Here is a 21,768-nt window from a genome sequence, read left to right on the forward strand (position 1 = left end):
GCTTTTGCATCAGGTTCCTGTCCTGACTTCCTTTGTAGATAAACTATGATGTGGAAGGGTAAGCTGAATAAACTCTTTCCTCCCCTACTTACTTTTTAGGTCATAGTGTTTTATTGTAACCATAGAAAACTGAATTCAGCCACACAACAGCATAATGCCAGGTTTGGTGGCACATGCTTGAAATCTCAGATCTAGGGACACAGAGACAGGAGGATCCTTGGGGCTCTCTGGCTAGGCAGTCTAGCTCAATTGGTGAGCCTCAGGACAATGAGGAATTCTTTGTCAAAAGATGGGTTCCTGAGGATGAGACTCAAGGTTGTTCTCTCTCTCTCTCTCTCTCTCTCTCTCTCTCTCTCTCTCTCTCTCTCTCTCTTTCTTTCTCTAACACACACACACTTATACCAGTATATACAACATGCATGTGCACCCGCACCCCACATGAACATACATATATACACAAGCACACACATGCGTAACAAAAATCATTTTGAGTGAGAGACCGACCTCCTTGTACTCCTGAAGTATCCTCACTCTCAGCTCTCTGAGCTGTCACTCTTTATCTTGCTCCAGGTCCCTGCTGCTTCCTGTCACCATTCTCTGTTCATTTGCTGTTTTTCTGTTTATTGACTTATCGGCTGACTCTAGTAGTTTGTTGCTGACTTAAAGTCCAATGCAGAAATTGAAAGTTTAGGTATTCATTCGTGCGCTACTTTCTATGTTCTCTGTGAGCAAATTACATCTCAGTATCTGCTCTCCCCTTGTGTTTCCAAACATGGTAAAGAAGGAACCAGAAGTGTTAAATCCTCAGAGAGAAAACATGTCGTTCTCACTGACTCATTTGTATTTTTTTTTTTTGAGGCAGACTGTATTGCTTCTATACAAGAAAAAGTAATTACTTTAGTCTCTGTAATTAAAACTTTTAACTGTGACGGAACAGTGGAGTTAGGACTCCCTGTGTGGTATTTCTTAAAATGCCACCCTTCAACCAGCTGCATCAATAGCATGGAATGATTGGGGAGAATTCTTGAGTTCCAGCCTAGATTATTGGATCAGAACCTGGTTTTGTTTGTGTATGTGTCTTCTTTGCTTTCTAGAAATGATGGTTAACCACAAGAGTCTCATTGCAATGAAACTGGAGTCTGCTAGGTCAACAGAGACCTGGGTAACTTTAAGTGGCCAGAAGATGATGTCACTGGTATATATCACTCTGCAGATTCAGGCAATGGACTTTGTGGTGCAGGCGGAAAAAAAAAAAAAAGAGAAAAAAATTGAAAAATTATAATCCAAGAAGTTCACCAAAGAAAGAAAATTGACCCTAGCATAGACCACAACAGTAAGCCATTGCCAGTACACGATGCTTTTCTGCTATCTCCTACTTGTGTGTATTCTTTAGACCAGTAGTTCTCAACCCTTTGATACAGTTCTTCATGTTGTGGTGACCCCCCAATCTTAAAATTATTTTCATTGCTACTTCATATCTGTAACTTTGCTACTGTTATGAATCATAATGTAAATATCTGTGTTTTCTGATGGCCATAGGCGACCCCTGTGGAAGGGTCATTCATGCCCCAGCTTGAGAACCACTGTCCTATTTGGATATTCGGATTCTAAAACCAATTTAAGCCTAGAAGACTGAAAATGTAACCTTGTTGCCTAAATACATTGAGAATACAGGAGAATTTTGGTTATATGTTATAAAAATAATAGTACTTTCTTACAATTGCAAAGCAAATTGAGATTTCAAACATTCTTTAATTATTTCTCTTATTTTTTGAGATTATACTATAATTTCATCACTGTTTAAGGGGCAATATATCACTGAAAATTTACAACATTAGAAATACTAAAATCACCATTTTGAGACTAATAAGGTAAACAGCAAACCAAGACTTACTTACTTCCTCCACAAAACGATTCTTCTCAAATACACTGAAGTCTGAAAACCCAGCAGGTCAGGAGAGACTCTTCTCTTAGGATGTAGAAAACTTACAAAATCATATTCTCTGGCTGAGAATAAGTTGATCTTAATTCCCACATACATAGTCATTGGCCAAGTTTAAAAAAAGAAAAATCATGATTTGCCAGAATGAAAATTAGCTCCCCCGAGTCACTGTATTTGAGTGTATAAATGCTGTTAATAAAAGTACCTGTCAATACATTAGGTCCTGGGAGGCATGGCATGTCTTAAACCACTTCCTGGATTTGTGCAAATCTGCCTGCCAAGAAAGGTTTGTTCTCAGACATAGTGCCTTTGACCGCAAATAAAATCTCTGCCATCTGCTTTCACACCAGGAAAATGCCATTTAGATTCAGTGATGAAATAAAAAAATCGTATTCACATAAATCCAGGTCTTGTTCTCTTACCCTGAGACATCTCCCGCTGAAGCCACAAGAAAAAGAACATTAATTAAGATGATGAAGTGTGAACATATGTTGTTCAAGAATATTGATACCTCCACCTACATCTCCAAACTATTAATACTCACATAGCTTTGGTTTTTATGTGTTTATTGGCAATGGAAGCGTCTTATAATCAGGGCTTCAATGCCCTGTTTCTTCAGGCACTGACGTTCCTGGGAGCTTGGGGGAAAGGCGCCTTTATTTTGATAGCGCCTAGCAGCTCTTCAACAGTATTCCCCGCTATTTAATTCCTCTTACGGAAATGAGAAAATGTGGACTATCAGAATATTGACAAACTAGACAAAGGAATTGAGGTCTGAACAGACAAAACACAGTTTATAATCATGGTGGATACAGGTGAATTCTGAATCTCTAAATTCTACCCCACTGATGACTTCTGCTTTGAATACAGACGAGGACATTGCTCAAAGGACAATCCATAGTCTTCAACAGAGACCTGGGTTTTAGTCTCAGGCTCCTAGCTCTCCCCTGAGAAGCTGAGTTCTGAGACCCCTTTCCCCTTAGACTCAGATCTAGAGGGAAAACTGGTGGGGTGCCCTGTTCACTGCCTCACTTCTCAGCTTTCACCATCCCCCTAAGGCCAGTCTTAGCATTCTCCACCCCGCAGAGGGAAATATGAACATATCCTCCCCCTAAACCACTTCTTCCTACTTCTTCTTTGCTGACTCCACCCATTGAGACTTTAAGGGCATTAGGGGATTCTAAGGTCTCTTGGACTTAGACCCTCTGGACCAGGCCTTCCATCACCTTCTCATTGCAACACAGGCCCTGAAGAAAGCTACCTGGAGAAGATGAAGGACATAGGAAAGGTCTCTAGTTTCTTCTTGCCTTCTCCGAGCAAGAGCCCCTCCTTTGAAAGACAGAATATTTGACACTAGAGAAGCCTTTGTCCCCGCATCTTTGAAATTTTCTCAGCCCAATACCTCAAGGGCATACACACACATTAGGGGTACTTTTCTGTCATCCCTGCTTCTGGCAATTGCATCACCATTCTTTCAGGGTGAACATTCCAGGGTCTCATATCAGGTCAAATAGTCGCTTGCCATCATTTCTAACAACCAGGTCTCTCCTGACGACACTGATGGTCACAGACGAGGATTCTACGAGACTCTGTTGCTGGGTTCTTTGATTTACTCATGCACTGCTCCATCTTTATTTCCAGACGACTCCAGGTAAGCATCACTTTCCTCGTGTCCTGCTTCTTTACCAACTTTCCACACCCTCGGTACAGGGAAGATTTACAAGTGCAGAATCTGAAGCTAGCGTACTCCGGTTCCGACTTGATTCCACCGCTTAATAACTCTACTACTTTAGGCAAGTTCCTGAACCCACCTGTGCCTCTGGAATCTCATCCTAGAATCAAATATTATAGTATACCCCCTACCAAACTGATCTGAGGATTAAGCAGGTTAATGCAGACCCATCGGGCACTTACTGGGTGTCATCGGGCACTTACTGGGTGTGAGGTAAGCAATGGCTCTTATTGCTGTTGTTACTGAATGTGGTCCAAACATCTAAGCCCAACGTCCAACAGTGTGTATCCCAGAACGGCACCTTCGAGACTGGAGATACTATCCCGAGGCTCTCTAACAGCTTCTGAAACTAATTAGAGCCACACTTAACAGTGGTAAGCACGGTGGCCAATGAGTCATTCTTTGCTCTAACAGAAAGAAGATTTAATTTGAGACACGAGCCTAGCAGAAATACAGAAAGCTGAGGGGAAAGGTAGTGTTGGCCCCTCAGCTGCTCCCTGGGACATGCGCTATGCTCTAAGAAGCCAGAAGGGGAGATTTGAACTGATTATAATCTAATGAGGCTGCCAAATCGGTTTTATTTTCCAAATACAACATAATGACTAGTGAGTGTTAATGGGCCCCGAGCCAAAATTATTTGAACTGGTAGTGCTATCTGGGTCGGTCGGGTCAGCCTCTGTGGGCACTAAGGGAACAATCATCTTTCAAGCCTGAGTGGAAGCCTCCCTTTCACTGAAAAGACAGTGATGTAGAGAGTGTGTCGGGGATAGACCTGATTACTGTCATCGCAGAGGGCGACAGAACGGAAACCGTGAAAGGGGAGAAGAGAAGAAAGAAGGGCAAAGGAGCAAGAAAATAGTGCCGGCGCTGAGAAGGATTAAGATGAAGGTGGAAGACGAGTTTTCTAAGAGCAATGAAGAATGGAAGTGAATGTGGCTGCCAGCGACAGAGACAGCTAGGGCTGGCAGCCAAGCGTCGGGACAAGACTCAAAGACACTAAACAAATAAGGTTTTAAAGTAAAACCACAAGAACAAACTGTCTACTCCCAGCAATGCAATTTGTAAACATTTGCTAAAGCGCTTAGTGAAGGAAGGAGAATGAACGGAGCTGGCAGGTAAGAAGCGTGAGCACCATCCATACAGGTTTCAGAAACTCCGGAGTCCTGAGTCTTCAACCACAGCAGGTGGCTGGGGATCAAAGTTCCTTGGGACTTCCCCAATCTTCTAGTTCTTTCTGCTTCTTGGGAACAAGAAAGGTTTAGTGTGCGTGGTAGCCCCAGACAAACTCCTCTTGATTCCCCCGCGAAAGTCAGGCTCTTCACCGATTGGCTGGTTCCGAAGTTAGCCAGAGGGGTGGAGCCTCCAGGAAAGTCTACTCTGTGTGACTAAAGAAAGCTTTGGGGGCATCTGATACACTTTACAGCTATGATACTCCAAAAATTACCAAGCGTCTGGCAAGTAGTCACACTGTAAAACAAGTGACCACTCTCGGCCCCAGTACAATGCAGAGAGATGGGGAAAGAACTTCTGTTTCTGGGCTATGTTTTACTCATGTGTAGAAAATGCGCATGGAAGTGGCTTCTCCTCACCCAGGTACGGGGGTCACAGGTCCGATTACTGCGTTGGTTTCACACACACACACACACACACACACACACACACACACACCCGAAATAATCATAGGGGAAATACCAGAGCGAGCATTTGTTTTAGGCAATATTTTGCAAAAGCTGAGAAAAGAGGGGGGGAAAAACCCTTCAAGTAATTGAGACTTTTAAATAGTTGTGGACTTAAAACAGATGCGTGGATTTTAAAATAAAGATGAATTTAAAATGAATGGATGGCATTACCTAGATGCATTTGTTGAAACAGGAGGGCAGATCTTTAGAACGAAAGACACCACTCACCTTTCTTTGTTCCTCTAAAAGCTTTTGCATTAGTTGCTTTTGGGGTTGTGGTTGTTGACAATGAACACTTGGGTTTGGTGGCTTGTTTGTTTAAAGTTGACAAATACCTGACAAGCGGCAACTCAAATGAGGCGGGATTTATTTCAGCTTGCAGTCTGAGGAAACGGTCTATCACCGTGGAAAAGGCACGCACAGTATTTTTGGTGGTGGAAATATGTGTCTGGATCTCCTTGGATCTCCATGGATTAGGAAACAGAGAAGACCAGCGCTCATACAGCTTTCATGCCTTCCTCTTTTATAGCCTCTCTCCTAAGCCCATGAATGCTGCACCCCCCATGCAAGGTGATGCTCGGTGGATCACCTCTAGAAGAGTCCTCGTTCACTACGTGGCCAGAGACAGTCACCGTTTCACAGGATGGGGGCTCTCACCGTGAGGCTACAGAGCCATCTGCTCTGCACAGTTCCCTAGAGTAGGAAACTAATTGTGAGGTAGGTTTGTTTTAGAATGTTTGAGCAGTAACAGAGACCTTACACAAACATCAGTGTAGCGGGTGTTCACACCGCCCGTGACCATGGCTATTTGGGGCAACAGGGTCTCGTGGTTTCGCATATTTCCGCCTACGCACCAGTCTCTCTCCTAACTCCTCGTTCCCCATGCCACAAGCCCTGGATAGAAGGCTGTTGACACCTGCCTGAATTCGAGTGCTGGTTCACTTTCCATAGGCCTTCTCAGACTTTCTGCTTTGGCTCCCCTCCGCTGAACCCACAGAATTTGCATTTTGCTATTTTCCATCAGTCCTACCGGGGAACCTGGCTCCAGATGTGGAGGCTGCAAATGCAGAAACGTCTGCACATAGAAAACCACAAAAATTTCAACGGGCTCCGTCCAGACACAAGGTGCCTCCTAGGGTTCTGTGGTCTCTTCTGCTCCGTCCAGACACAAGGTGCCTCCTAGGGTTCTGTGGTCTCTTCTGGGAAGAAGACCTAAGGTACAAAACCATGTCCACCTCCATTATTTGGGATAATTTAATGACTCTTCTTAATAAAGAAAAACCCTTACGAAAAAAAAAATATATATATATATACACAATTAGCAAGAAAATCTGGGAGATTTCCTCCCCCGTATTTTCACTGAATGTATTTCAAATAGCCATTAGATGAAACTGCATTTCTCAGATTCTTTGCTGCTTTTGTCCACTTACCTCCATAAAGGATAATACGAGCTGCCTCCACACACCAGGTTTTAGGAATGCCCACACGTATTCCAGCCTCAGATTAGAGACGCCTTCCCCTAAACCACACAGCTAGGAAGGAAAACAGGCAGAGATATGTGCCTGACTCTGACTCCACTTAAACCAGGAACTGTATCTCATGCACTTGAAGGCCAAAACCTAAACCCAGCGGAATTTGGGGGCAGTCAGAGGAAAAGGGAAGGTAGTCTTCAGGACTCCTTCCCAATAGTGTCTATGTGATCAAAGGAGTCCATTCGGTCTCTCTAATAAACACAGATTACTCTCGTGTTGGGCCCAGTTATAAGCACTGTGTACCAAAGGACAAAACAGAAAAAACAACCCTTTATCTTCAGAACCGACAATAAGGGATGCAGGAAGAAAAGAGGAACAGGAAGAGGCAATTAATATAATTTTCAAAACAATATTAAGCAGTAACAACCACTGTAAGTGGGGGAGGGAGGATATGACATGATGGTAATATAAGGGGCAAATGTAGACTCTCTGGATAGGTGACTTTTGAGCCAACTTGAAGGAACAGGCTTGTTCTTTCATTAGATTATGTCTTGAGGAAGAGTGGTCCACCTGGGGAGAGGAGCTGGCTCAAAGTCCCTGCGGTACCTACAAGGGACAGTACTTAACCTAGGGTCAGCAGAAACGACAATGGTCAGAAGTGTTAGCAGACAGTTGCTATAACAAGAAGGCCAGATGTTAGGGGCTGTGGTATATACATCAGTCTTGAAGGATCAGTCCTATGGTGAACTTCCCAGCACCTGCTAGGACCTCAAAGTCTTTCATCCACGGTTTTCAGGACCCAAAAGAAAAAACAAAGGTAATGTAATCAATGTGACATTTTATCAAGCTATTCTCATGTCCACCACGAGACCTCCACCCAACTCCATTTTTCAAGGAAGCAGTAGTTAGGAAGAAGAAAGGTCTCGTGCCATCTGCAGCTGCAGGATCTGCATGCTTCTGTCTCCGCAGAACTGTGTCTCTTGTGTTTTCCTGTCTATTCCAGGAAGCATCAAGCCCAGATGTCTCAGATGCTGACCTTCAGGGAGACCTTAGGGCTTCTGTACGGTTTCTAAGACCCATCTTCTCCATGAAGCCCTGTCTGGGTATTTTTATTCCTTGCATCTTAACTTTGTCTATTGTCCGGGTACCCCAGATCCTCTAGGAATTAGACACTGCCTTGATGTTGTTCAGCGGTACCCTAAACCCCTTGCCACATTCCTTGAGAGCCAGAGTGACCTGTCCACCTGGACTGGGATTCCCTCTCGAGGCATGGAAAATCTTCCAAACTGTTGTTCCTGGTTTGCTGGGCTGGCTGTTCTTCTATAGTACAGCTTAACTACTCCACATCCGCTTATACGCAGTGAATTTCTATCCATGATGCTTTCCCCTGGAAACCTACGGTACAGGAGAGATATGAAGAGCAGCAGGTGAGGAGGTGCTTGTCCACACTGATGCTGTCTAGAGTCTACCTGAGAATGGGAGGGCCGTGGCCCAAGGTGGATCTGAGCCATGTGGCTGGACTAGAGAGTCCTGGTGCGTTGGTAAATAGAACTGAAACGCAATATATTATCTCTACTCCTGACAGAGAATGCTTCAAATATCCTTGCAGAAGCTAATACATAGAATAGTTTTCTTTTTTTATACCAAATTCACACATGCTTATAATTTTTAAAATTCAAATAATTCTGAGTCTTATAAGTAGGAGATAGACCTCCCTAACTTTTCTCCTGACCCACCCTTTCCTCCTGCCCAGCCGCCTGGACAGCGGGTCACCCACTCTTACAGTCTGCTAGATAAAGCTTTTCTCTCTTTTTCCTTTTGGAGATCGTAGTACAGTTACAACATGTCTCCCTTCCCTTTCCTTCCTCCAAACCCTCCCATAAACTTCTTCCCACTCCTTCACATTCTTGGTCTGCTCCCTCACTAATTGTATTGTTATGAATAAATGTATATGTATATGCATTTATAGTATTCCTAAATATAATCTCTTCAGTTCACAGCTATTTTTCCTATGAATATACAAATTCATTTAACTTCTAGTACGTATTCTGCTCTGCAACTTGTTTTTGGTTTTGAAATTGAACAGCGCAACACAGCCCCACATTATGGGAACACTGACACCTACAACTGTCTCACTGCTTCTTGACAACTGATTTGATTGCATGAACATGTTCTGTTCCTAATCAATTTAATCATGATCCTGTTGATGAGTAAGTATTAGACAGGGTCGTCTCATTTTTAAGCTATTACAATCGTGTGATTAATACTCAGATACATGCATCTTTGAACATAAATATAACTAAACAGAACAAATTCCAGGATGCGAGAGCTTTCAGGATAGCCACTGTGGAAATGCCCTCACAAGCTTCCATTTACCGGTCAATTAAGAGGTTCATTTTGTGAATCTTTTCACAAATCATGTTGTCCAAGAGAATGAGACAGAGTCGCCACTAGGAGTTAATGTTATTAATCAATTCACAGCTGAAGCAGATCAAGTCTTGACCAAGTTATTGGGTAATGAGTGAATTTGTAGCTAACTCAAGGCAGAGAGTGATCCCAGACGACACACAAGTCTTCATTGTTTCTAGTGACTTTAGGACAACCCCTCTTTAGGAATGCTGGTTTAGGAGGGGAAAGGGAGACCCTCTGGTGTAGAAGAGCTGTGCCAGGCTATGTAGCATGGCTGTGGCCTGAGTACTTGTTGCCAGTATCCTCCATATCATTCACTCTTTGCAGCAAGCAAAGAAGAAATTCCCCTTCCTATGTGCTGTAGTGGTGACATAGCCATATGCCCATGGGTCCTGTTTGTTTAGACAGACACTGACTTCATTGCTACCCTCCCATGTGAGAATATAGCTAATATGTGGGAAAGTTACAGAGCCACAGTCAGTTTCTCTGAGAGCTGAACATTTGTGTAAAAATCAACTCTTTCTCATAATTTTAGACTTTTATAAAGATGTTTCATGTGGGACAAAGAGGAGGATGCCAGACTTGACTATTAATATCTTAGCAAGAAAAGCTGGATGGTGGTGGTTCATGCCTTTAATTCCAGTACTCGGGAGGCAGAGGCAGGCGGATCTCTGTGAGTTCAAGGCCCGCTTGGTCTACAAAGTGAGTTCCAGGACAGCTAGGGCTGTTACACAGAGAAACCCTGTCTCAAAATACGTAAAGCAACAGCAACAAAAATATCTTAGTAAGAAGTGAAAGAAAGATCTTGGATAAGTTAATTTTTTTTTCTTTAATTTCACTTGGATTTTGTAAGAAGTGAATAGAAGTGGTCATTCCAGAATATACCACCAGAGGGCAGTGATGCAAAATCCAATTGTCTCTCAATGCAACTGACTTTTCAAAACTTATTGAAATGCTCCTCATTGATAAATGTCCTCCCTTCTCTTACTTGAGCAAAACTTTGAACACAACATGTCACATTAGAATTAACTAGAAACATTACATTAACATTACATACAATCATGATATAGATGCTTATATTCTTATTAGAGCATATAAATATTTTCTTCTTAAAAATAGCCATGTATAAGTCAGACCTTGTGGTACAAACTACTAAAAACAGCACCCAGAAGACTCCAGCAGGCAGATCTCTGTGAGTTCAAGGCCTTCCTGGCCTACCTAGCGAGTTTCAGGACAGTCAGGGCTAAGAGACCCTTTCTCAAATATATATATGGAAATATATAAATATATGGTTATGTAGAAATATATATTTATATAATATATGTAATATATACTATATATGGAAAAATATATATGAAAATAGAAAGGAACCCAGAGTATTTGCAGAATTACATGCCTTAATCTCTTGAACTCATTTCTCTGGATTTTCTAGTTCCCACCGTTTTTAGCACCCCTCTGGGTCTGACTTTTAACAAACTTCAGCTAGGCTATACTGTAAACAGGGTGTCTGGACACGGCCTGGCTTCCAACCTCGGCTTCTTTTTCTGTAACTTTCTTTTTATTTATTCTCTGTGTCCTTCGCAGGATGCATCTTAATCCCGTTCATTTCTCATTCCTCTGTACCTACCCTCTGCCTTTGCAGCTCTCCACCCCCAGGGAAAACTTAAAAGAAAAAAATAAGACAAAAATGGGAGTGTGTGTGGGGGGGGGCTCTTCACGGAAGCTGAAGTGCGACACAATGAGCCAACGAGTCACCCAGGAAACCCTTTTTGTTCATGTATCTTTACCTGCAAGTGTTCATTGCAGAGAGTCGTTGGTCTGTTTCCAGTCTTGATTTCTGCTACACTGTCGATGCTGGGCCCTCACTGGGACTCCTCTTGGATATTCGGCTGCTGCCCTGTGTTGTAGAGATCCTGCAGCTTTGGGTCTGCAGAACTGGTCCCTTCACATGCTCCAGCAGATCACAGATGGAGGGGATATTGGGTCTGCAGAACTGGTCCCTTCACACGCTCTGGCAGATCACAGGTGGAGGGCATATTGGGATGGTCCGACCCATATAACCCTGGTTCTAGGCCTGGGTGCTTTCCCTTGTCCTCACCACCAGGGTGCGCTCTCCTGAATCGCCTTGGCTTCTTCAGACTTCCAATCTGGACTGAGGACTTGTGAGCCTCCAGGAATTATCCAGGCCTTCAGGACCAGATCAGGACTGCCGAGACACCCATTTTTGTGAACTGAAGAACCCCCCTGAGTCTCAGTTTCTCCAGGGAGAAGACAGCAGTGTTGGACTACTCTGCCCGTATTCAGTAAGCCCTCCTAATCAACCTGCAGTTAGCAAGCCTTCTCCTGTTGGTTCTGCTCCTCTAGAGCAGCCTGACGGCTGCAGCTCCTGAGAGCTGCATGGCAGAACTGAGGACTGCGCAGGCAAAGCAGTTTTCTGGGGGGAAATGAAATGCAGTTTGCTTTGAGAGATCAAAAGAACCTTACAAAGCAAAGAATTGTCACCATCGTTCTTACTGTCAACCCCACTATGATTAGATGCAGCCGAGGTTTGCCAAAGAAAGAAAGAAGGGAGGGAGGGAGGGAGAAAAGGAGGAAGGAGGGAGGGAGGGAGGGAGGGAGGGAGGGAGGGAGGGAGGGAGGGAGGGAGGGAAAAAAGAAGGAAAGAAAATTAAAAAAAAAAAAAAAAGAAAAAAGATAAACAAACAGAAAAAAAAAGTAGCCAAGTTGAGGAGCAGGCACTCCGGAGAGTCAGAGCTGGGACAAGGACTGGTAAAGGACGCTGAAACACATTCGCAGGTGTGCTGGCCCCAGACTCAGAAGGAAGCCACAGTGCAGCAGGAACAGACTCTGCTACCAACATAATATTTCAGAAGGGAGACACCTAGCCCGGAAAGCACCCCTGGGAAATGTGAAGCCCAAGCGGTGTTAGCCCTGGAACCAAAGAGAAAGAGGGTTTCTGTTTCCTTCTGATCTCGACGCCATCCCTGCGCTGGCCCCATCACAGCTCCCTGTACTCAGGGATTGTGTATTTCCAGGACCGGTAGCCCGCGCAGTAACGCTCCACAGCCTGACAACGAGAAAGCTCCCCCTGCCTCCCCTCCACAAGCACAGGAAGGGGCCTTGCCAGCAACTGTCCTAAAGCATCAATGTCAAATGCTCCGGGTGGCAGCAGCCCCAGAGCCCTGGGCCGGGTGTTTTCTCGTTGCACAGGCAGTGGGAAGCAGAGGCCTGCTGCTCCAGCAGGCCAGACAGAAGCTAATTACAGCAACCTGAACCTGCCGTGACTAACATGCTTATTTAATTTCAAATGTTTGTTTGTTGACCTACAGAAATCAAATATAGCGGCCTCAAGGGCCAGGCCTCTACTGGGGCCCAGGGAGCGATGTCTGTGTGCAGAGCAATTACCCAGGCCTGAGTGTAGGCCGGGGTTGGGTTGCGTGGCAATACCTGGAACGGAATCCCCTTGGAAAGATGTCAGTTCTGTGGGGAATGTGGTTCAGCTTGGGCATGACATGAAAGGCAGGAAGCAGGCCACGGGAAGGCCATGGCCAGCGACGTCTCTCCAGCGTGGTTAGTTTGCGGTAATAATGTTCACTTCCTCCACCAAGAGCCTACTCTGTTTCAAGTCCACTCTGTACATTATCACATCCACCTGGCTTTGCAGACAAGTGAGCTTGGTTTTGTTTCCAATTTCAGGTTAAAAATAAAAATGCAAGCCTGTAAACATTTAAATAACAGGCTCATGGCCGTGCTATAATAATAACACAGGTTCAGTGTCTCTGCCTCAAAAACCCAAGATCTGAAAAGCACCCAAAACTGAAACGTTTTGAGCCCTGACGTGTTACTACAGCTGGAAAATTCCACACCTGATTTCACGCGATCACTGTAAAAATGCAGGCACGTTAAAAGTGTTCTGCAAAACGTCCGAGCTATGCAGACAATGTTTATAGAAAACATAACGGAATTTTATATTTAGACTTCAGTCTTGTCCCCAGGATATTTCATCATGCGTGTGAAAATACCCCCAGCCACCAATTTTTAATATGAAATAATTTTGATCCAATGTATTTTGAGTAAAGAACACTTGATCTGCATTTGTGGGAAACCCTTCAGTGTACATCCCATAGCTTCTAATTGAGCTCTTCAAAGTCATTTGGTTTTATAACCGTTCATGCTAACTATGAGGTGAGGGTTGTCAATAACCCCATTTCTACATGAGAGACCGAAGCTCAGGGGTACTAAGTCATCTATCTAAGGACGGGAGATTCCTGCAGCCAAGCCTGGAATCGCTGTGTAAAGCTGACTCTGTGGACGAGACTTTACAAAATCATACAATGTCAAACCAAGATGCAAACATAGCCTGTCTGGCTTCAAATCTGGTACTCCTCTCCAGCTTGAGGTTATTCATTTCTCCAAACGCTCCTGTTGTCGGAGAGGCAGCAAGAGCTTTGGAGGCCACAGCACATCGGAGGAGGCTGCTCTAATCCAAGTGCCATCCCAAGCAAACTTAGAGCAGAGCCAGAAGGAAGCAGGCATGAGAGAGCCAGGGCTAAGGCTAGGCTAACTTCACTGCCACCACCAGAGCATCCTGGTGCCCGGTGAGAGTCAAATCAAGCCCAGGAGCCTGGAGCAGCCTTCAGTTATTAAGAATGATGTTAATGACCACTGGTGTTTACAGTTTGGCACAAGACACTGTTCAAAGCCCCAACCCGTCTTCTCTGTTTTATGCTCCCACTCTATGTACAAGACAACGGAGGCTCAGAGAACACCTAGAAGCCCTGACAAAGGTACTCGAAGAAGAAGGAGCAGCGTCTGACCCTGGAGCAGATCTCACCCTAGAGCCCCAAGCCAGACACTGTCTGTCCCTAAACAAGAAGCCAGGGTGAAAGGAGCGCACTTAAAGCCCAGTTCATTAGGCTTATCCACCTGCTAAATGAGCACACTCATTCTTTTTCCTCATAATAGGGGTGAAATGTACTAAGAGAGTTCCTTTTTATAAAGGTTAAAGATGGGGCTGGAGAGATGGCTCAGAGGTTAGGAGGACTGACTGTTCTTTCAGAGGACCCAGGTTCAATTCCCAGCACCCACAACTGTCTATAACTCCAGTTCCAGGGGATCCAACACCCTCACACAGACATAACATGCAGGTAAAACACCAATGCATATAAAAATAATAAAGACTAAAGAGACAGAAAAGGTGACACATGTTTTTGATCCCAGCACTTGGGAGGCAGAGGCAGGAGGATTTCTGAGAGTCTGTGAGCTTGAGACCAGCCTGGTCTACATATAGACCCTGTCTTTAAAAGAAAAAAGTGTATAAAGTTTTCTAAGCTGTTAACTAAATAAGTAGCAAAACTTTTTTTAAAATACACATTTTTTTCTGTTTATTATAATCAGTTTAGTCCACAAAATGTAAAATGGAGATACGATTTTTACACACACACACACACACACACACGAATATACGCATGCACACTCCTTTACCCACCTATCTTTAAAATAAGATTCTCTCTGTGAGGAAGTGTGCAGGTGTGTTTCCTGAACAGATGAAATTCTAAGGCACACGTCACACATTCTAATGTCGCCGCTCTCTGCAAGACTCCTTTGCCCCCCTCCCCCCCAATATTGTGGAACTCCTAAAAGAATCCCCACAGACTTCATAGTACCGGAAACGGATCTCGACAACTCACCAGGTGTTTTCTCGGCACTAATCACGAGTCACAAGGCGATTTAGAAGTGGTACCGGGGGTCTTCATCACCAGAGAGAAATGGGTCTTGATCCTGTCAGCAGCCTCAAGTCCAATAGGAAAAAAAAATTCACGTGGCCCTAACAGCTTTGAACAAAACACATTTAACCCACATTTGTTTAGATCAGAGTTACAATTTGAAGAGAAAATAAGTGCTAGGAATATTTCTCCACAAACAGCCACTTCGGAATGTGTCTACATAGCTAGCTTCTTGTTATGGAGAAAATGCATGTGGACTAAAGTGCATATATTTAGCCATTTCGTGTGATGGGTTTATTACTCCATACACTGCTAAGCCTCCAGAGACTGGCATTTAATTAAATGCAGAGAAGTATTCATGGATAGATTTCCAATTTACCGTTTCTATGCCAAGAGTCTCCAAGGTCTCATTTCCGTTTAGAAAATTCTACTGCCACAAAAAGAGGGATTAATGAAATTAAATGACTTCTATCTTCCTTAGGACTGAAACCTACTCCTACATGAACTCTGGGTTTGGGGCACAGGTCAAAAGTGCACCCTGTCTACAGGGAAAGCCTCTTCCTCCACGGCCCTGAACACACACACACACACACACACACACACACACACACACACGCACACTTCAATTTGAAAATTCCATACAGAGTTATTGCAGAACTGTTGGAACCGCAGCCTCTTTGGACCACATGTCTCTGTCCTCTCTGCACAGGGTCCTCTATTGATAGACAAGGCTCACGTTCAGATCTGGAAAAAGCACCCAGTCCTGCCACGGAGGACTATGACGGCGTTGTCAGCTCCAGAAGTTTCAACTTCTGGTCCTCCTGCCAGCTTCTTTTTTTTCTAAAAAGGTCAAAAAGAGTGTCTAAGTTCAGGGACACAGTGTTAAACAACTTAAAACAGAGCAGAGACCAGGACCCCATCTTGCCACATCCATCCTGGTCCCAACACAGTCTCCCTCTTAGTCTGAGAGACTAAAGTCTTAGGTTTTTTGTTTGTTTGTTTGGGAGGCGTTTTTGTTTTGTTTTGAGACAGGGTCTCACTATGTAGTCCCTGGCTGGCCTGGAACTTCCTAAGTAGACCAGACTGGTCTCAGACTCATAGAGATCCTCCTTCCTCTGCCTCCTGAGCGTGAACATACTGTTCTGAAAGGCACCTGAAATCAAACATATTTGTTCATTCATCATTTTGTCAATCAGAGTGCTTCGTGTAACCAGCCAGCCTGCCTGTAAACACCTACTTATTTCAGATGATCATCTTTGGGTCTTCTGATTCTGTTGCCTCACCAAGTGGCCTCAATATCACATGACTCCTGTTTTGGGGGTCATCCTACCTGTACCCCACCCCTGCTTTCTCAGATGAAGACTTTATCACTTCTTGCCTGATCTGCCATCATCTCCCCAGAGCAATGTTCTCCCTGACACACAGAGAGATTTGCACGCTTCCATGAGGCTCACCCTGAATGACAGATTCTTCCACTCTGAAGACTGCAGAAACCCGTGACTTCCCTCAACACCCCTTGATCGGCTATAGAATCCCAAGCCCCAACTGGTGACCGCCATCTGCCTCTCCAAAGTCATCCTCCAGTGCACTCAGGCACCTCCCTGTGCTTTCTGACATCCCAGGCCCAAGTGTGGAGGTGCCAAACCACCTTGCTGACTCGGCCTGTCAGAATTCTACTCCCATCTGTTCCAATGCTGCCTCCTTCCTGAAGGTGATTCTGACCCCAGCCTGACCATCCCTTCCAACAAACATACCCCTGTAGGCATGAGCCAACGTTTCGCATGTCCACATTGCCCTTGACGCCTTGCACAAGATGCCACTTCTTGCCTGGCCATGAACTAGCTATGAATTTGCTCTAAGTACAAGAATCTTCCTGGACCACATTCCAATGCATATTCTTGTAACATTTAGGACAATGTCCTGAGCATTCATATATGTGAGTGTGGCCACATGGGTAAACAAAATACATTTGTTCTGCTTTTGATAAAATTTGGAAGGTTTTTAAATTTTCGTATTTGTTAAGAAAAGTTTAAGACAAAGCAGTATGCTAAATGGTTAATAATACCTGATAACATCCCAAATAAAATCCTTAATCAGATGAGCCACCTTGTTTATAAATGAGCCAGAATCAGTAGATTTGACATTTGTAATGTATAGCATTGTTCAGTGGGAGCGTTGGCATACAGTATAGGGCACCCCTCTGAAGCCAGGTTTGGAGTTTCCATCCTCAATCCTTTGTCCTTCTCCTCTGTGATGTTTCTTTATGGGCCTTCTCTTTTCCCTTCTAAATGCAAGTTGGTACTGAATTTTTGGCACTTACAAATCCATCACTTTAAAAAGAGAGGACGAAAGTAATAAGCAGGTCCAGATTTGTGTTTGGTACCCCCAAAATATGCAGTTTCTCCATTTTAAGCTTATCCAGCCAAATGGCCAGTCCAATGTGCAACATATGTCCAGCCAACTGGTTGGAGTCCATGCATTTAGTTCCTTCTGTAGATTAATGAGATTGTGGCATTGTTAAAAAGCAGCAGAAAATGCTAATTTGACATCTACTGTGATATACTTTACAGTTTGGGGGCTTTCTGCATTTTAAGACATTTTTAATTACTTTGTTATGCTGTGCCAATGAGGACCATATGCCCATTCTTGTCCCTCTACGGCTGTCTTCGCAGTCACCTGCACATTCCCAGACTATGCAGATGACGGAGACCTTGCTTACCGCAGCCTCTATTAGAAGAAGAAAGCAGCCTTCTCCTCTGTCTGTGCAGGAGCCCTCTGACTGGAGTTGTTTCTGAAGCAAAAACCTTATGTGTTGAAAGCTAAAAGATGAACTGACTACGAAAAGACTACTTTAAAATAGTCACAGTTTGACTGCTTCTAAAAAGAAATCCACACCACAATACTCAGCACCAGGACCTTCCCCTGTGACTTAGGACAAACTGGAATGTTACCCAAGCAGTGTGCGCTATCTACATTTAAAATATTCTCAGTGGTTCTGCAGTTTGTGCTGAGCTGAGTGCTGCTGCTCTGCCCTGAAGGGTGTTGGGGTGACTGTTGTGACATGTGCTAACATGCAGGATATTATTCTGTCCTCTGCAAACGCGCTGAGCAACCCCTAAACTTAGCTCGGCGGCGGCAAAGCTGTGCCTTCCTGCTTTGATCCTGCAGAGAGCCTTGTCTCATTGTGGTCTGTTTTTGAGGCAGCAGGTTTAAGGATAAAGAGCAGCATACCTTATCCCTCCCAAGCTTTTCCTGAGCATCTATCCAGAACCGACAGCTAGACTCTCAAGAAGGAAAAATAAGCTGGGGACCCGGTTCAGTGGGTGAAGAGCTGGCCCAGTGAGTAGGAGGTCCTGAGTTTGGATCTCCAGCACTTGTGTGGAAGCCATGCATATGTGATCCTAGCACTAGGAGTGGAGACAGGCTGTGCCATCGATCTAGACCTATCGATGAGGTCCACTGTCAGTAAGCGACCCTGTCTCAAAAACTAAGGTGGAGGGGCTGGAGAGATGGCTCAGTGGTCAAGAGCATTGCCTGTTCTTCCAAAGGTCCTGAGTTCAATTCCCAGCAACCACACGGTGGCTCACAACCATCTGTAATGAGGTCTGATGCCCTCTTCTGGCCGCAGGCATACACACAGACAGACTATTGTATACATGATAAATAAATAAATATTAAAAAAAAAAACTAAGGTGGAGAGCAGTTGAGGAAGGACACTGGATGTCGGCCTCTGACCTCCACAGACTTGCTCATACAGTGCACTACTGTACAAACCCAAAGAAAAGAAGGGAAGGGATAGAGGGAGGGAGGCAAGAAGGGAGGGAGGGAGGGAGGAAGGAAGGAAGATCACTCATGTTAAATGAAAAATGGCAGTAGCGTGACTTTTATGAGGCACCTGCTGAAGGCCAGCCACCATTCTAAGTACATTGCCAAATGAATTAATTACCCCTCCTCTGTGAGACCAATACTATTATTGGCAACTCTTTCTTACAGAGAAGACCATGGAGGTACAGGAATGCCGAGCAGCCTGCCCCAGGTTACCCAGCTGGACACTGTCAGAACTACCCTTTGAACTGAGGGAGTCTGAGACAGACCATGCCCTTCTCTGCTATACAGTGTGAAATGAAAACTATGAGTAAAAACAGCCATTTCCACTGAAAAATATAAAGAGAATAAGTTCTATCATGACTTCTTTTGAGTGATTGTTGAAGACATTTGTTTACTACAAAGACATTTGAGCATTTTAAGGTTCCAAAATATAAAGTAATGCAGCATTCATTTAGTTATGTATTGGTGTTGCTAGCAACCGTTCAGCAAGGTGGTATACAGGAAAACAGTGTAGAACAAACCCATGCATATGCACCCCACACCACCCAGCAAGGGAGCCAGGTAGTGTTGATGCAGGCCTTTAAACCCAGCACTCAGGAGGCAGAGGCAGGCAGATCTCTGTGGGTTCAAGGCTACAAGAGCTAGTTCCAGATTGCGTTCCAAAGCTACAGATAGACCCTATCTCGAAAAGCCAAAATAAATAGAAGAAGAAGAAGAAGAAGAAGAAGAAGAAGAAGAAGAAGAAGAAGAAGAAGAAGAAGAAGAAGAAGAAGAAGAAGAAGAAGAAGAAGATGTTGACAACACAGGGCAGAGAAGGTAACTCTTCTCTTAGTCACCCTGTACCTGCACCTGATCCTTTCCCATGAAGGAAGCTTCTGCTTCTGCCTGCCTGTTTTCTGGAAGACAAAGAAGGCTCCCACGTGTCGTGGAGCAGGCAGTCCCTGCACATCGCAGGCCTGGCACAGACTTAAAAGGTCCAACCCTGGGAGAAATGAGAGCAGTGACCCTAGGACTGGAGAGCTGCTTCTGGATGGCTCCGGAGGACAAGCATCTCCCCGTCCCAGGCAAGGGGAAGAGGAGGAGCAGGCCTTCTTCTTCCCCAGCCCTGCTGCAGCCCCAGGAGATCCTAAAAGGCAAAGTTCCGAGGAGGTAAGGGAGGAACTTCCACTTTTCTTCTTGCCCACGGGATGTTTCCTGATGTGGTGGGCGCTGGACGCAGGTAAGCCTCGGTGCCAGATTAGACATGGCCACAATTTCCAATTCTCCTCTTCCTGCTCGTGGATCAGACACTACACCTGCTTCAGCTTGTCCACGCCAGTTTCCTTGGCCTTTCCCAGCTAACTCAACCCCGGATTTGAGTTCTGTATGACAGCCCATAGGACCTACCCCGTTGCCTTCCCCTCCTCCTTTCTCCTTCAAAATCTCTGTTCCAGACAGAGCTAATTCTTAAGGAGTATATCAGTTCTCACTTCTGGACCTTTGCACTTTCTGTTCCCTCTGTCAGGAATACTTTTCTTTCTCCTCCCTTTTGATTTAACCTATTGGCCTCCTACTCAAGCTTTGGGATCCAGGTAACATTACTCGCTGTGAGGAGCCTCACTGTATTTCCATTGTGCTCCCAGGAACCATGTGTTACTCTCAGGGAGCAATTATAACCTTACATCTTACTGCAGCACTGAGAACCAACCCTGGTGCTGTGTGTGTTTGTTCCTCAGTACATCACTATGCAGCAAGCGTCTCCTGGGCATGACTGTATTTTCCAATGAGCCCTGGCAGTAGCCTGTGACATCTTCCTTGCCTCTTGTGTTTCGCGTTCCAGCTAGATGGTCAGGCTCATGAGGGTAAAATTTCTGTGCCTTGTGCTCCCTGTACCCCCTCCTAGTGTCTAGCAGATACAGTGAGCTGAATAAACATGGATGAGCATCTCTGCACCTCACTTTCCCCTTCTACACAATGAGGGGACAATATATCCATATCAAGAAGTGTGTGTGTGTGCATGCACGTGTGTGCACATGTACTAATGAGATAGCATCACAGAACACCCGACATGAGAGAAAAATCAATGAACAGAGCTGTACTGTGAGACAACCAATGCTTTTGACCAACTTGTAAATTCTAAGGAAGACTTGTGCTCCTCGGGCTGCCTACACCTCATTGTAGAAATGTCACTGCCTCCCTACTTACAGTACTTCAGGTGAGTATGTGTTCCCAGACCTGTACTAGCCAATCAGTCAATAACTGCATCTTAATCATCAATCATAGGCTAGATATTCAAATACACTATTCACACACCTCTTGATAACCAAAATAATGAAATCTAGCTGGGCGTAGTGGCACATACCTGTATTTGGGAGGCAGAGAAGTAGTAGGATTGTCCCAAGTGTGAGACCAGTCTGGTCTTTTTCTGAACCAGCTGGGGCTTCAGGGTGAAACCTTTCTCAAAAATGAAGAAATAAAATCTCATATACAACCATAGCCATTTTCAATAGTAGTTTATTCACAGTTCTCTCTCTCCTCCCCCCTCTCTTTCACAAACAGAAAGAGAGAGAGGAGAGAGAGAAAGAGAGAGAGAGAGAGAGAGAGAGAGAGAGAGAGAGAGGAGGAGGAGGAGGAGGAGGAGGAGGAGGAGGAGGAGGGAGGGAGGGAGGGAGGAAGTGGGGGATGGGGGAGGGAGAGAGTCAGAGAGTCTCTGGGAAACACTGAAACATTTTTAAAGGACAAGGGGTTAGTCAGCTAATCTATTCAGTCACTGAGGGATACCTGGAGTCAGCTAGAAGCTGAATCAGAGACAAAAACAGATGAGACACGAGATGTGTCTTTGGGGAAGTCCCTGTCTATTGATAGGACTGGGCACAAGAACAATCATTCCTCAAGTGGAGATAAAAACTCGGGGTAGTACCGCAGCCTCCCAGAAGAGGGAGTTAGAGAACAAGCTAGTCAGAAATGGCTTTTGCCAGTAAGGTAAGCTCTTTCCAAGGAG

Source organism: Chionomys nivalis, chromosome 15 (assembly GCF_950005125.1).
Source record: "Chionomys nivalis chromosome 15, mChiNiv1.1, whole genome shotgun sequence".
In the NCBI taxonomy this organism is placed as follows: Eukaryota; Metazoa; Chordata; class Mammalia; order Rodentia; family Cricetidae; genus Chionomys; species Chionomys nivalis.